Below are 13049 nucleotides of genomic sequence, written 5' to 3'. Positions count from 1 at the left end.
TGTGTGTATGCATTTGGGATCCTTTCATTGTGCGTGAGTGTGTGTCAATTCTGTATGTGTATGTGTATGTACTTTCAGACAGAGAAAGAAACTCCTCCTTTCAAACCGAACCCCCTATCTCCTCTCTTTCTCCTCTCTCCTCTCTTTCTCCTCTCTCCTCTCTTTCTCCTCTCTGCTCTCTTTCTCCTCTCTCCTCTCTTTCTCCTCTCTGCTCTCTTTCTCCTCTCTCCTCTCTTTCTCCTCTCTGCTCTCTTTCTCCTCTCTTTCTCCTCTCTGCTCTCTTTCTCCTCTCTCCTCTCTTTCTCCTCTCTCCTCTCTTTCTCCTCTCTCCTCTCTTTCTCCTCTCTCCTCTCTTTCTCCTCTCTGCTCTCGCTCTTCTCTCAGACAGGACCACCAGCAGGTGGGAGTGGGACTCATCGCAGTACAACATCTCTGACTCATCCATCCTGTCAGACACTCCTGGAGGAATCATGAGCAGACATGCTGCAACCACACACACACACACACATTCACTCCTCAACTCAGACTTACCCCCTGTGGAGAGGTGGAGGAGCAATGGCCAGAGACTGGCTGTAAGGAACACACACACACACACAGAGACACACACACACACATACACACACTTAAACAAACATACAAAACCCACACATGCATCATGCATACACACACCAAAATAAAGCTAATCACCATTTACAAACCATAGCAGACTGAGGAATTACATGAGAAACAAGAAATTATAGAACGTAAACGTAATCAACCAAAAGATAGTACCGTAACAGGAGAGCTAGCCTAGCCACGTTTATTGTCGCCTGTCATTTCAGTAAGTTAGCACTGCTAGCACTACTCACAGGACAGGTAATTGCAGTAAGTTAGCACTGCTAGCACTGCTCACAGGACCGATCATTGCAGTAAGTTAGCACTGCTAGCACTGCTCACGGGACAGGTCATTGCAGTAAGTTAGCACTGCTAGCACTGCTCACGGGACAGGTCATTGCAGTAAGTTAGCACTGCTAGCACTGCTCACAGGACAGGTCAATGCAGTAAGTTAGCACTGCTAGCACTGCTCACAGGACAGGTCATTGCAGTAAGTTAGCACTGCTAGCACTGCTCACGGGACAGGTCATTGCAGTAAGTTAGCACTGCTAGCACTGCTCACAGGACAGGTCAATGCAGTAAGTTAGCACTGCTAGCACTCCTCACAGGACAGTGAGGCGTGTCAGCCCAGGTTGAGCCACCCAAGTACTGTAGAAGACTGGAACATCTGCTGCTTCCCAGCTGTGTGAGGGGAAGGCACACCACTGCAACCCCCACCCTTACACACATACATACACACACACACACAAACACACACACACACAGCCACACACACCAGGAGGAACAGCTGCAGGGCACGATCATGAAGTGAGTGAAAGTACTCTAGCACTACATTAGACATCTAAATGATACTAGAATTCAGTGGTTGTACTGTAAACAGCATCCTCTCATCCTCTCTTCATATTCTCACCCCCCCCCCCCCCTCTAACTCCCCCCCGCTTGAATTGTGTCCTACAGTATCGGCAGCAGTGTGCTGAAGGGTTCCATCTTGTCAGCCCTCTGCTCGTTGTCATGACAGCCTGGGTTCTGAGTGGTCCGCGAGCGTGTGACTCACAGATTCCAACCGTCAAGGCAGCTGGTTGTCACGGCCACTGGCCGTCACGGCCGCTGGTCGTCAGGGTGTGGCCAGCACTGTGGCTGATAGACCTCAATGATGCTATCATCCCTCCAGTTCTCCCCCTCTACTTCCCCCTCTCCTGTCACCCCTCCAGTCATCCCTCTCTCCCTTCCCCCCTCCTGTCATCCCTTCTTCCCTCTGATCCCCTCTCCTGCCTCCATGTCTCTCCAGCACCCGTTAGGCTTAAACGTAAAATCATCACATTAAAGAAAGTGCGGCCATCTTGTCTTCACCTGTCAGATCTCAGGGAGAGAGAAAGAGGGGAGATGCAGACCTGGGAAGTTCCCTCAGTGCACACAAGACGAGTCTATCCTCAGCTGCCCTGCTGTGGTGACACACACACATACACACACTTCCCCAGGAGGAGCCTGCTGTGGCAGCTAAGCCCACTTACAACGCATTCTCTGCCGCCTAATTCAAGTACCCCTGAGGTCTGTGTGTGCGTGTGTGATGGGGGGGGGGGCGAGTGGGAGGTTAGCCACTGGTCTGTGTGTGTGTATGTGGTGTGTGTGTGTGTGTGTGGTAGCAGTCTCCATAAAGCCAGTGTAATCTGTTCCTTTTACTAATATAAACCAGGGGAGAGGAGATTACAGACAGCCACCCAGCCAAAAACAGCATGCAATGCACTACATACTGGACACCCACACACACACCTCTGTTTACTTTGATCAGAGTGGTGGAGTTTAGAGCAGGGTCATTGGGGCAGGACCAGGACCATGAGTGTGTGTACGTGACAGGGACAAGAGTATGTGTATGAGTGTGTGAGACAGGGACCGGAGTGTGTGTGTATAACAGGGGCATGAGTGTGTGTGTGTGTGACAGAGGTGTGAGATACAAGTTGTGGTTACATTACATTACATTTAGTCATTTAGCAGACGCTCTTATCCAGAGCAACTTACAGTTAGTACAGGGACATTCCCTGCGAGGCAAGTAGGGTGAAGTGCCTTGCCCAAGGACACAGTGTGATGGTGATGGTGGGAAGAGGTCGGAGCCTGGTCGGTGAAGAACCACAGTCTTATGGGGTCATGGTATGCTTGACAGGAGAAGGGGTGGGGCAAAGGTGTGTGTGTGTGTGTTTGCGGAGTGGGGGCTGGACGTTGAGCTCATGCATCATTAACCAGGAAGAGAACAACACCAGGCTGTGCTGACATCTGTCTACACAATACAGGACAGCTCCCTCACACATACACACAGAACACGATTCAATACCTCAACACCATAAAGACAACACACACACTCAGTACATTCAGTGCATGGACTGCCCCCACCTTCCCCCCTTCCCCCTTTCCCCCCTCCCCCGAGTGCTTTTCTTCAGGGAACCACGTCACAATAATAACCCTGGCACCACTAGGCTCACTAACTACAAAACTGACAGGACAGTTCACACACACACACACACACACACACACACACCACAACCAGTGACGACGAACACACACACTCGCTTTCTCACATACACACATAGTCACTCCTCTTCCCTAAGCCTCTGAGGGAAGGTTAATTCCTCCATCCATCTCAGTGTCTGGCTGTCTGTCAGCTGACCACTTCTCAATCCTGTGGAATTAGCTGGCGCCAGTGTCTCTCTAATGAACCTTTAAACCTCTCTGTCTGTCTGTCTGTCTGTCTGTCCATCTGTCAGTTTTTCTGTTTGTCTGTCTGACTCTCGACCAGCCTGCCTGTCTTCTTGCCCGCCTGCTTACCTGTCTGTCTGCCCGCCTGCCCGCCTGCTTACCTGTCTGTCTGTCAGACTGTCTGTCATCCTACCTGCGTTCCTCTCTGTCTGTATGTCTATCTGTCTACCTCTCTGTCTGTCTGCCTGTCTGTCTGCCTGTCTGTCTGCCTGTCTGTCTTTGTGCGGAGCTGCTCAGTTATGACACCTTCAGTTACAAAATATGTTTAAAAAAACGCACCCATAAAATCAAAACACAACTATGTTGCACAAACCCATCTCAGTACACTCAGCACACACACTCCATCACAGAGTGCTCTGCCCCCCCCACCCCACCCCCTGACTACTGGGTCTTGATTGAAACAGAGGCGATGGTTAACAAATACACAGAAAGAAGAGGTACGCACTCCTGACAACAGCTGCTCAGGGAGAGAGAGAGAGAGAGCGAGAACAAGAGAGAGAGAATGAGAGAGAGAGAGAGAGAGAGATAGAGAGAAAGAGAGAGAGAGAGAGGACTGAGAAAGCTCCCTCTTCTTGACAACAAAGCAAACAAGCTAATTGTGCTGTCGAAGCAGAACAATAGCTGTAAGCTCTCCCCTCTGTCTCTCTGTCTCTCCGTCTCTCTTTCTCACCCTCGCTCTCTCTCTCTCTCTCTCTCTCTCTCTCTCTCTCTCTCTCTCTCTCTCTCTCTCTCTCTCTCTCTCTCTCCCTCTCTCTCTCTTTCTCTATACCTCTCTCTCTCTCGCTGCTGCCACAAGGTAGGAAAGAGACCCATGGTTATTATCCTAAACACAGCACCCTCCTATTCCTCTACTCCAACCTCCTCCATGGCAACAATCAGATACTCCCACACATACTGCTTCACACACACTGTAATACATACACATGCTGCCACACACACTGCTACACAGACACGTGTTACACCCCACACACTGCTACACACACCCAATGCTCTCCCACCACACAATGTTCCACACAGCCACACACACTGCCCACTGCCACACCATGACTCCCACACACGCAGTGTGGTCTCCACACACTCTGCCTCTACTCACCACAGCTGTCTCTTAGGAGGTATACAGTTGTCTTTGTTGGAGGCGGTCACCCCCATGGCCATCTGCATCACGGTGATGTATTTCTGGTACCTCATGTTGTCCTGATCCACTTCTACTACCACTGGCACCACTGCTACTACTGCTACTGCTACTGCTACTGCTACTGCTGCTACTGCTACTGCTACTGCTACTGCTACTGGTAGGTCTCCACACAGCGGTCCTCCCTAGATGAGTCTCTTCACTGCCTGTCATCCAGACCCTCCTCCAGCCTCTGCAGCTTCACAACGCCATTTCCAGCAGCGCCGGCGTTGGTGGCAGAAGACTTGTGGGATGGCGGGAGGGTCTCCCGGAGCAACTGAGGAGAAGGTACCACGCCGGGGCTAAGGACAGCCTCAGCCATACCAGGATAATCTCATTAGAGCTCAAAATAGCAGGCTAATCCATCTAGGGGAACTCAGTCACTCATCTCTGTTTTGGTGACCACGGAGAACTGCGGGTTTCCGTGGAGAAGAGACGAGGAGTGAGGAGAGAGCTGGAGAGAGAGAGAGGCTACAACAGCAGCCCCGGAATATCCGTGTGTGAGCGAGAGGAGAGAGCGTGTGTGTGTTCAATCGGAGAGAGAGGGAGGGAGAGAGGGAGAGCAGGGTAGAGAGAAGGAGAGCAGAGTAGGTGGGAGGGAGTCGGGGAGAGAGGGAGGTGGGGACCGATAGAAAGAGCTAGGTAAAGACAGAGCTCTAGAGAGCGCACAAGAGGAAGGCAAAGAAGAAGACGGAAAGGGGAGAGGGAGGAAGAGCTAGTATATTTGGTTGACTGAGTGAGAAAGCCTCTTGACTAATGAATAAATCTCAGTATCTCATTAGGCCACATGAGATTGTGTGTGTGTGTCTGTTTCTTAGGAGAGAACATATGCAGCTTAATATAAGCCTTCCAGGAGGGTGTATGGAGACGTGACTGATCCTGGTTATGGAGCACTCCAACCAGGGTATCCACACCCCTCTGACGAGGATGGGGGAGGGGATAGAGGGACAGAGGAAGGGAGGAAGGGATGGAGGGAGGAGGGGTTCACTATGAGTCACAGCAAACAGGCAGTCAAATAGTAGAGGAAAGGAGTGAAAACTGAAAAACTGTTCTAAAAGAAACCTATATATCATGACGAAAAATTATTGTACATGACCTACTCAGTCAGTCAGTCAGTCAAATCAGGCAAAAAGAAGTCAACCGTTTTTCCTCAGAGCTGGAAGGATGATGTCATGTGAATCATTAACCTTGATTTAATCTCCTTAACCTGCCCACACTGTCTGCCTAGTCTAGCCTAGCCGGCCCATTCTAGCCAACTCTGTCTGCCTAGCCGTGTCCTGTCCTGTCCTGCCTAGCCCTGTCCTAACCTATCTACCAGGCCTGTTGGGGAGGATTAGTGATCTGAGGACTGGCCAACTAGTAAGCTTAGCACACCTCTTATTTTCTTCTCGTTAGAAAGATCAACAAAACCCCCAATTTGTGTGGCTACGTGTGTGTTTGTGTTTTTACCAAGGGGGCATTTGTGTTTACACAGTACCTACTGTACACAACTGAACCTCAGGTTAAGGGATAAGGGGTAAGGACTTTCAGGGTTTAGAGGTCAGAAGATGAGAGGAAACTTAAGGATTCTTGTGAAGATGTCTGTCCTCAGGGAATTCCGATAGTATTGATTCAGGATTCCAATGTCATGAACAGAGTCTGAACACTCCTCAAAGTCACAGAGCAAAGAGGACAAGCTTGTGTCTGGTGTGTCTGTATATGTGTGTGTGTGTGTGTGTTCATGTGCATGTGTGTGTGTGTGTGTGTGTGTGTGTGTGTGTGTGTGTGTGTGTGTGTGTGTGTGTGTGTGTGTGTGTGTGTGTGTGTGTGTGTGTGTGGGATCTACCCCTCATGCTCTCTGAAGCTACTCAGACCCTGAGGGAGGGGCCTTAAACCTTTAAAGGTTAACAGAGTCTATGCCTGCTCCATCTCATTTATTAAAGAGAAAAAGAGACACACACACAGAGGGAGAGAAATGGATAGAGAGACAGAAAGAGAAAGAGAGATACACAATGACAAGAAAGAGACAAAAACAATTTGATCAATGTTTGATTGGTTTTTGCTGAGTAGTTCTTTGTCATATGTTCATCTTGTCTCTTTGTTGTGGACTGCTTTCGAACATTGTTTAATCTAAACATTTAATCCAGTGAACCATATTGATTAAATTAGTTCACAGTAGATTTGTCTAAACCAGATTTTTTACCTGATGTTGAGCAACTGAATATTTAAATATTGCAACACCTGCAGTTAGACATGAACCTTCTCCACCAGCTGTCCTCTCCTCTTTCTCTGACTCTCCTCTCTCACTGTGTCTCCTCTCCCCTTGCCTCCCCTCCTCGCCTGTCCTCTCCCCAGCTCCCCTTGCCTCTTCTTCTACTCCTCTCTAAAAGGAGGGTTTAGCCTGTGGAGTAGATGTAGCAGTTGTAATTTGTTCTAAGTGCTGAGGGACTCTGTAGCAATGAGGCCAAACTCTGCTCTGCATCATAAAGCATGTCAGCATGGGGTCTTCTGCCTCTATATCTTCTTCTTCCCTTTTCCTCTATCTACATTTTGATTTCTGTCTCCAGATCCAGTAGCTTATCAGCGGACTTTAAGATACAGTAGCCTATTAGCTGCCAGCCACTGTAGGTGCAGTAGCCTATCAGCTGCCAGCTTTGTCCAGTAGCCAATAAGCAGCCAGCTTGTTACAGTGGTCTATCAGTAGCCAGCTTGGTACAGTAGTCTATCAGTTTCCTGCCAGGCAGACAGGCTGGTGAGCAGCTGGCGATCAAGGTCATTGAAGGTAGAAGTTGCTGCTGTCAGCACACACATACACACACATCACAAACCTGTCTTTATATGTACAGTGATGGGAACATAGAGACACACACACACATACATAAAAACACACACGCATATGTAAATCTCCCCTCCATCCAGCCAAACGCAAGCAAACACATACACAACCAGCCCCCAACACACACTCTCACACACACACCTTCGACCTATGGCAGGTGGACAGCAGCCACAAGGTCAGTGGAGGCTTTTAGTGACGCACGACCCACAGCATGCTATCTCCACCTCAGTGGGGAACCTTGACGCACACACTAACTCCACCATCCCCAGCCTCCTTCTTCAACCATCATCCCTACCACGCCCTCGGTCTCTAAGTAAGACAAGTTGACACTGAGATGAACACCAGCAATCCCCTAATTCTAACCCCCACACACATACACAGACATGCTGGCCTGTTGCGTTATCATTTGCTAGTCCACAAACAGACAGACAACAGTCTGCTGCAGTGTGTGTGTTTGTGTGTGTTTGAAGAGTATTGGTTTAAGATAGTGATTTCCCCTAGGAGCAGCCACCATCTAAATGTGTTGATTATCCAGGCCATAAATAACACTGGCCCCTGGTCCCGGCCAGGATTAATCACATGACCCTACACTGCCAGATTAAACCTCTAGCCTCGGACTGTAGTCCCTCCACCCTTCTACCCCCCCCCCATTTCTTCCACTCTCTCTATCCCAATCTTGCTCACTCTCCTCTCAGCTTCTCTTACACAACCTCTCTCCTTCTCTATGGCTCTCTCCCTCATTCAATATTCTCTCTCAGGCATAACAAACACAACATGCAGCCAGTGCACAGAAAAACATACCGCAAATGAATAAAACACACAAACACAAATACACACACAGCTATTTCAGCGTGCACAGAGGGTGTACAGTGTGATGGTCAGTGAGTGAGCAGAGTCTTCACATCAAGAATCATGAACTTTGCCTGCCTCTGTCAGTAGTCCTGTGTTTCTGTTGCCTCTGGGTCAGTACTGCAGCTGTAACTCAACACTCCACTGCGGTGCTCTGACTCCAACATCTCCACAGCAACCCCCCCCGCCCACCCCCCCCCGACAGAGTCATGTGCTGTGGCGCCCATACAGAGTGATAAGCAGGACATGCATGTTCTTTTTGCGCGGCGTGTCTCAGACAGGAAGGGAGAGCGAGCTGCACTTGGAACGCGGAGCACGGAGAGCGGTAGCAGAGGATGAGCACACAGCAGGAGGAGCAGAATGTGATAAGGATGCAGATGGACGAGAGAGAGGGGAGGGGAGCATACATATATGGAGTGATGAAGGCAGTGATAAAGTGAGGGACATGGGAAGGGAGAACCGCTGGTGTGCCACATGTAGAGCTACACAACAAGTATATCTCCTCCCTATGTACTCTCCCCTCCTTTCTTTCTTTCTCTCTCTCTCTCTCTCTCTCTCTCTCTCTCTCTCTCTCTCTCTCTCTCTCTCTCTCTCTCTGTCTCTCTCTCTCTCTCTCTCCCTCTCTGCTACCTGTCTCTATTTTTCTCCCTCTCTCTCTGTCAGGCAAGTAGCAGCTCTGCCCGATAACACCAGATGAGACAGAGAGACAGATAACACCCACTGAACTACCTTCCCATCACCCTCGGCTAGACCACCAGTACTCCACAGAGATGTAACTTGGTGTTCAGCTGCCTGCCTTCCTGCCTACAGGAACAATAATCCATGTTGGGGACTCGAGGCTGTTCCCATGGCCCTGCCAGCATTCTAGATCTTTCTGCTGTGTCAGACAACTCAGTCCTGGAGGAGACACACCCCAGGGTCGATACACACCTTGAAGGTTGGCCTCTCTACGGTAGGATGTGTGTATGCGTGTCACATATATGTGTAGAGAATAAATAGGCTATGCAAGAAGGTCTCTGAGTGTCTGAATGTGTAGAGAGGAGAGACAGATGCAACTTCCATCCCCAGCTCTGGCACTCCTGGTGACAGCTCACTGCTGGAGAGGCTGCTCTCATATCGACTACCATTCAGCATCCAGCCTCACTGCGACACTCCTGTGCACAACCAATACACTCACAGTCACACCGTCGACACACTGATACACTCACACAGTGTCGACACTCTCACGCAAAGTCCTTTGAACACTCCTATACAGTCTTGCGCACTCCAAACACAAGCACATAACCATATACTGTCAGCCCAGTCCCATTATCTCAGTCCAGGATGGTATTTATAAGACGGGCTAGTCAGATGGCTTTTAAAGCCCTCGAGTGGGCCAGATGATACAATAGTCCCCTGTGGAGCCCTGAAGGGTGTTTGTGTGTGTGTGTGTGTGTGTGTGTGCGTGTGTGCGTGCGTGCGTGCATAGGACAGATATGGTCCTCTATGTTAAGGTTGAACTGCAACAAGCAGTTTTTATGTAAAACTAACATCTCCAACTCTCTTCAGAGGGTGTTATCAAACCATGTCACACACATCTGCAGGCTGTAGATTCTCTGTGTTACATTACATTTACATTGTTTTCATTTGGCAGACGCTTCCATCCAAAGAAACAAACAAATAGTGCACAAGTACAACAGAAGATCAAGGAACAGAATTGCATAGTTTTAACAGTATTTAGGTTGTTAGACAGGCGCAGCGCAAAGTAAGCAACCATATCTCAGCTACCAGGCATGGTGAACAATAATGATATCTTTCAATCAGGAAACACAGGTTGCCAAGAAATACTGTGTGAGCCAGCTACTACTGAACTAGGAATCTATACATGCCACACACTAATACGATAACATATGCAAACAGGGATAAAAAGACAGAAAGACAGAACAGGGGAGGAGAGAGAGACGGAGAGAGAGGCATGGAGAGAAAGGGGAGAGATGGAATAAAGACAGCATTACAAATAAGATAGAGTGGAGAATGGAGAAAGAGAGGGATAGAGGAAGAAGAAAGTGAAGGCGGGTATAGGAGAGGAAAAGAGAGAGGGAGGGATAGAGATGAGGAGGAGAGGAAGGCGTGGAGGATATCCTCTGCATGTCTTTGTTGGCGTTGTTTACCTTCTCTCAGTGTAGGCTGAATGTGAGCCAACACCTGTCACACACCAGGCAGCAAGAGTTTATGGAGTGGAACCAGAGCAGTGTGTGTGTGTGTGTGTGTGTGTGTGTGTTTCTGCTGCACTAGGCAGATCTACAGGCCAAGGTGAAGGTCAGAGGAGAGAAGCTTTCTGCCAGAGGTAACCTGAACCAGCCACAGCGGAAGAGAACACTCACTTCCAACTCCCCTGAGGATGTGGGGGAGGGAACACCGTGTGATGGCTGAGTTTGTGCAGAAAAAGACGTATTGTGTGTGCATGTGAGTGTGGAGGTGTTAAATATATGAGTATGTATTATGTATGCATCATGCATGAGCACAGGGCAGTGGGTGGATGTATGTGTGTGTGTGTGTGTTCAGAGTTCTAGGAAGTGTCTTTTTGGCCTTGGCAGAGGACAGAGTACAGGGAATCAGGACCACAGCAGACAGAGAGAGGAGGAGGCTGGAGACTGACTGTCTGCAGGGTAAGAGCTGGGCTGGGCTGCTTGGTTTACCAGATTCCAGTTCACATAGACAACACACCAGCTGACTGGACAACATTCACTGGATACAAGGGAAACACAGCATCACAACAGCACAACACTATCTGGGTTGCAGATAAAATTGGCAACTATTTAAACAGTTCTATCTCTCACCCTCTCTCTCTCTCTCTCTCTCTCTCTCTCTCTCTCTCTCTCCCTCTCTCTCTCTCTCTCTCTCTCTCTCTGTCTCTCTCTGACTCTCTCTCTCTCTCTCTCTCTCTCTCTCTCTCACCCCCTCTCTCTTACTCTCTCTCCAGCCTCAGAACAGGCTCTAAGTCTATTATATAAGGTACAGGCCTCCCAGTCGGTAAAGTAATGACATTACTCAGCGTGAACATCATCCAGGCCACGACATCACCAGCAGCACCGCGGCCGTGGGACAGAACCCTGCACCCTGGCTTCAGCTGTAGGTCATCGCTCTCTGGGAGGGTCGGAGGGGGGAGGACACAGACAACAGGCCAGGTCTCCATGTTCTGTATCTAGATGAGGACCACGAGCTCCACGTTTTCACATTTAGAGCTATAAGACCACCAAGATTCGATTTCATAAAACTTCACTTTAATGCTGCCATCCTGACCAACAGCCCTTGGAGGTCAGAACACTCACACCTCCCTGGGGCGCATGGAGCAATGAGGTCCTTTCATTAGGAGGGTGCAAGGGCAATTCTGAGTGACAGGTCTCTGATGCAATCATAAACGACCCTGGGCATTGTCAGGGGCGTGTCCACAGGAGTGTGTCCTCTTTGTCATGACTGAGTCATGTGTACCCGGTTCTGAAACCCATCTGAGACATTGTGTATGTGTGTGTGCGTGTGTGTGTTTGCGCTCCCTGCTGATCTGTACCCCCGGGTCAGGACCTGGACAGTAACCAGGACTGACAGGCTAGTTTCCACCCTTCACAGTTCCCCACACTTCCCTGGCAGGGGGCCCAAGTTCTCCAACAAGGCCAAAAGGTCTGGTCATCTGGACCAGGGAGCTGAAGTCAGGTGAGACCTACACACACACACACACACACACACACACACACGGAGGCAGCTCATACCTGCAACTGAACACCAATGGGATGCAGAGCGTCAGTCTATTCATTGTCCAGTTCTACAGTACAGGCTGACTGCTGGGATGGTCAGCACCATCACACTGGAATCGTACAAAACTATGAGCAGGAACACAGAAGGTCAGCCAACCAGGCATAACATTTACAGAAAGTACAATTCAGATGTTCTCTCATCCTGTGTGTTCATTTTGTGTGTGTGTGTGTGTGTGTGCATTTGTACAGATAGTGCATGTGAAGCTTGTTTGTGTCCTTCTCTCTCTGTCCTATTAGCGCTGGGGGGCTATGGGGAGGGAGGGAGGGGGCAGCTTGTGGAGGCTGCATTGCCAACTCCTGACCCCCCTCGTCCCCCCTCCAGACCTGCTCATCTGTTACTGCCTGGCTTCTTAACGGTCTAGAGAGCAATGTACCCTGCTGTCCCTCCACACACAACCACACACACACTCACACACATACACACACAAACACAACCTGCTGGGCCGGGTCAGGGGCCAACTCACAGCCACCATCAGGGCTGCATCTCAATCCTCTCAGATCAGACACTTCTTTCCTTGTCTCCTTTCCCCTCCCTAAAAGTAGACACTGGCAGGATGTATGAGAGAAGGAAACTTCACACTACTGGTACACACCCATGGAGAGACTAGCAGCTCCTGCAGTAGCCCCTCTATGGTGTTGACACCCAGGGGGAACTGCCTTCTCACATCTTAGATTCCCTGTAAATACCACAGAAATAGACCCAAACACAACAACAACACAGTAATAACATGGCAGGTATTTAGCTCTGAGGGGATCCAAACATCGACCAACCAACCAAAGGATTGGACTTGGATGAACTCTTAATTCTACGCTAGGCTTTGTTATACATGCCAATTTGGTGAAAACCATGAAACATTGGCCTAATGCAAACTATTAATTTAATGGTTTCATTATATATTTCAGTTACTTTTTATATCTGCAGTCAGTGAGGTTATCTTTTGGGACATAACTGCTTCCAGCAATGGAGTTGATAAGGAGGGGGGAGGGCAACAGAGACAGGGTGTATACCCTTGTAGGGCCACATTGACAACCACCTACAGCAGTATTGAAATAGGACAGGAGTATTTTAGCCGGTTATGGG

The sequence above is a fragment of the Hypomesus nipponensis genome, chromosome 19 (assembly GCF_054491055.1).
Source record: "Hypomesus nipponensis isolate SF chromosome 19, ASM5449105v1, whole genome shotgun sequence".
In the NCBI taxonomy this organism is placed as follows: domain Eukaryota; kingdom Metazoa; phylum Chordata; class Actinopteri; order Osmeriformes; family Osmeridae; genus Hypomesus; species Hypomesus nipponensis.
The sequence above is the reverse complement of the archived record's forward strand: the minus strand, read 5'-3'. Positions refer to the sequence as shown.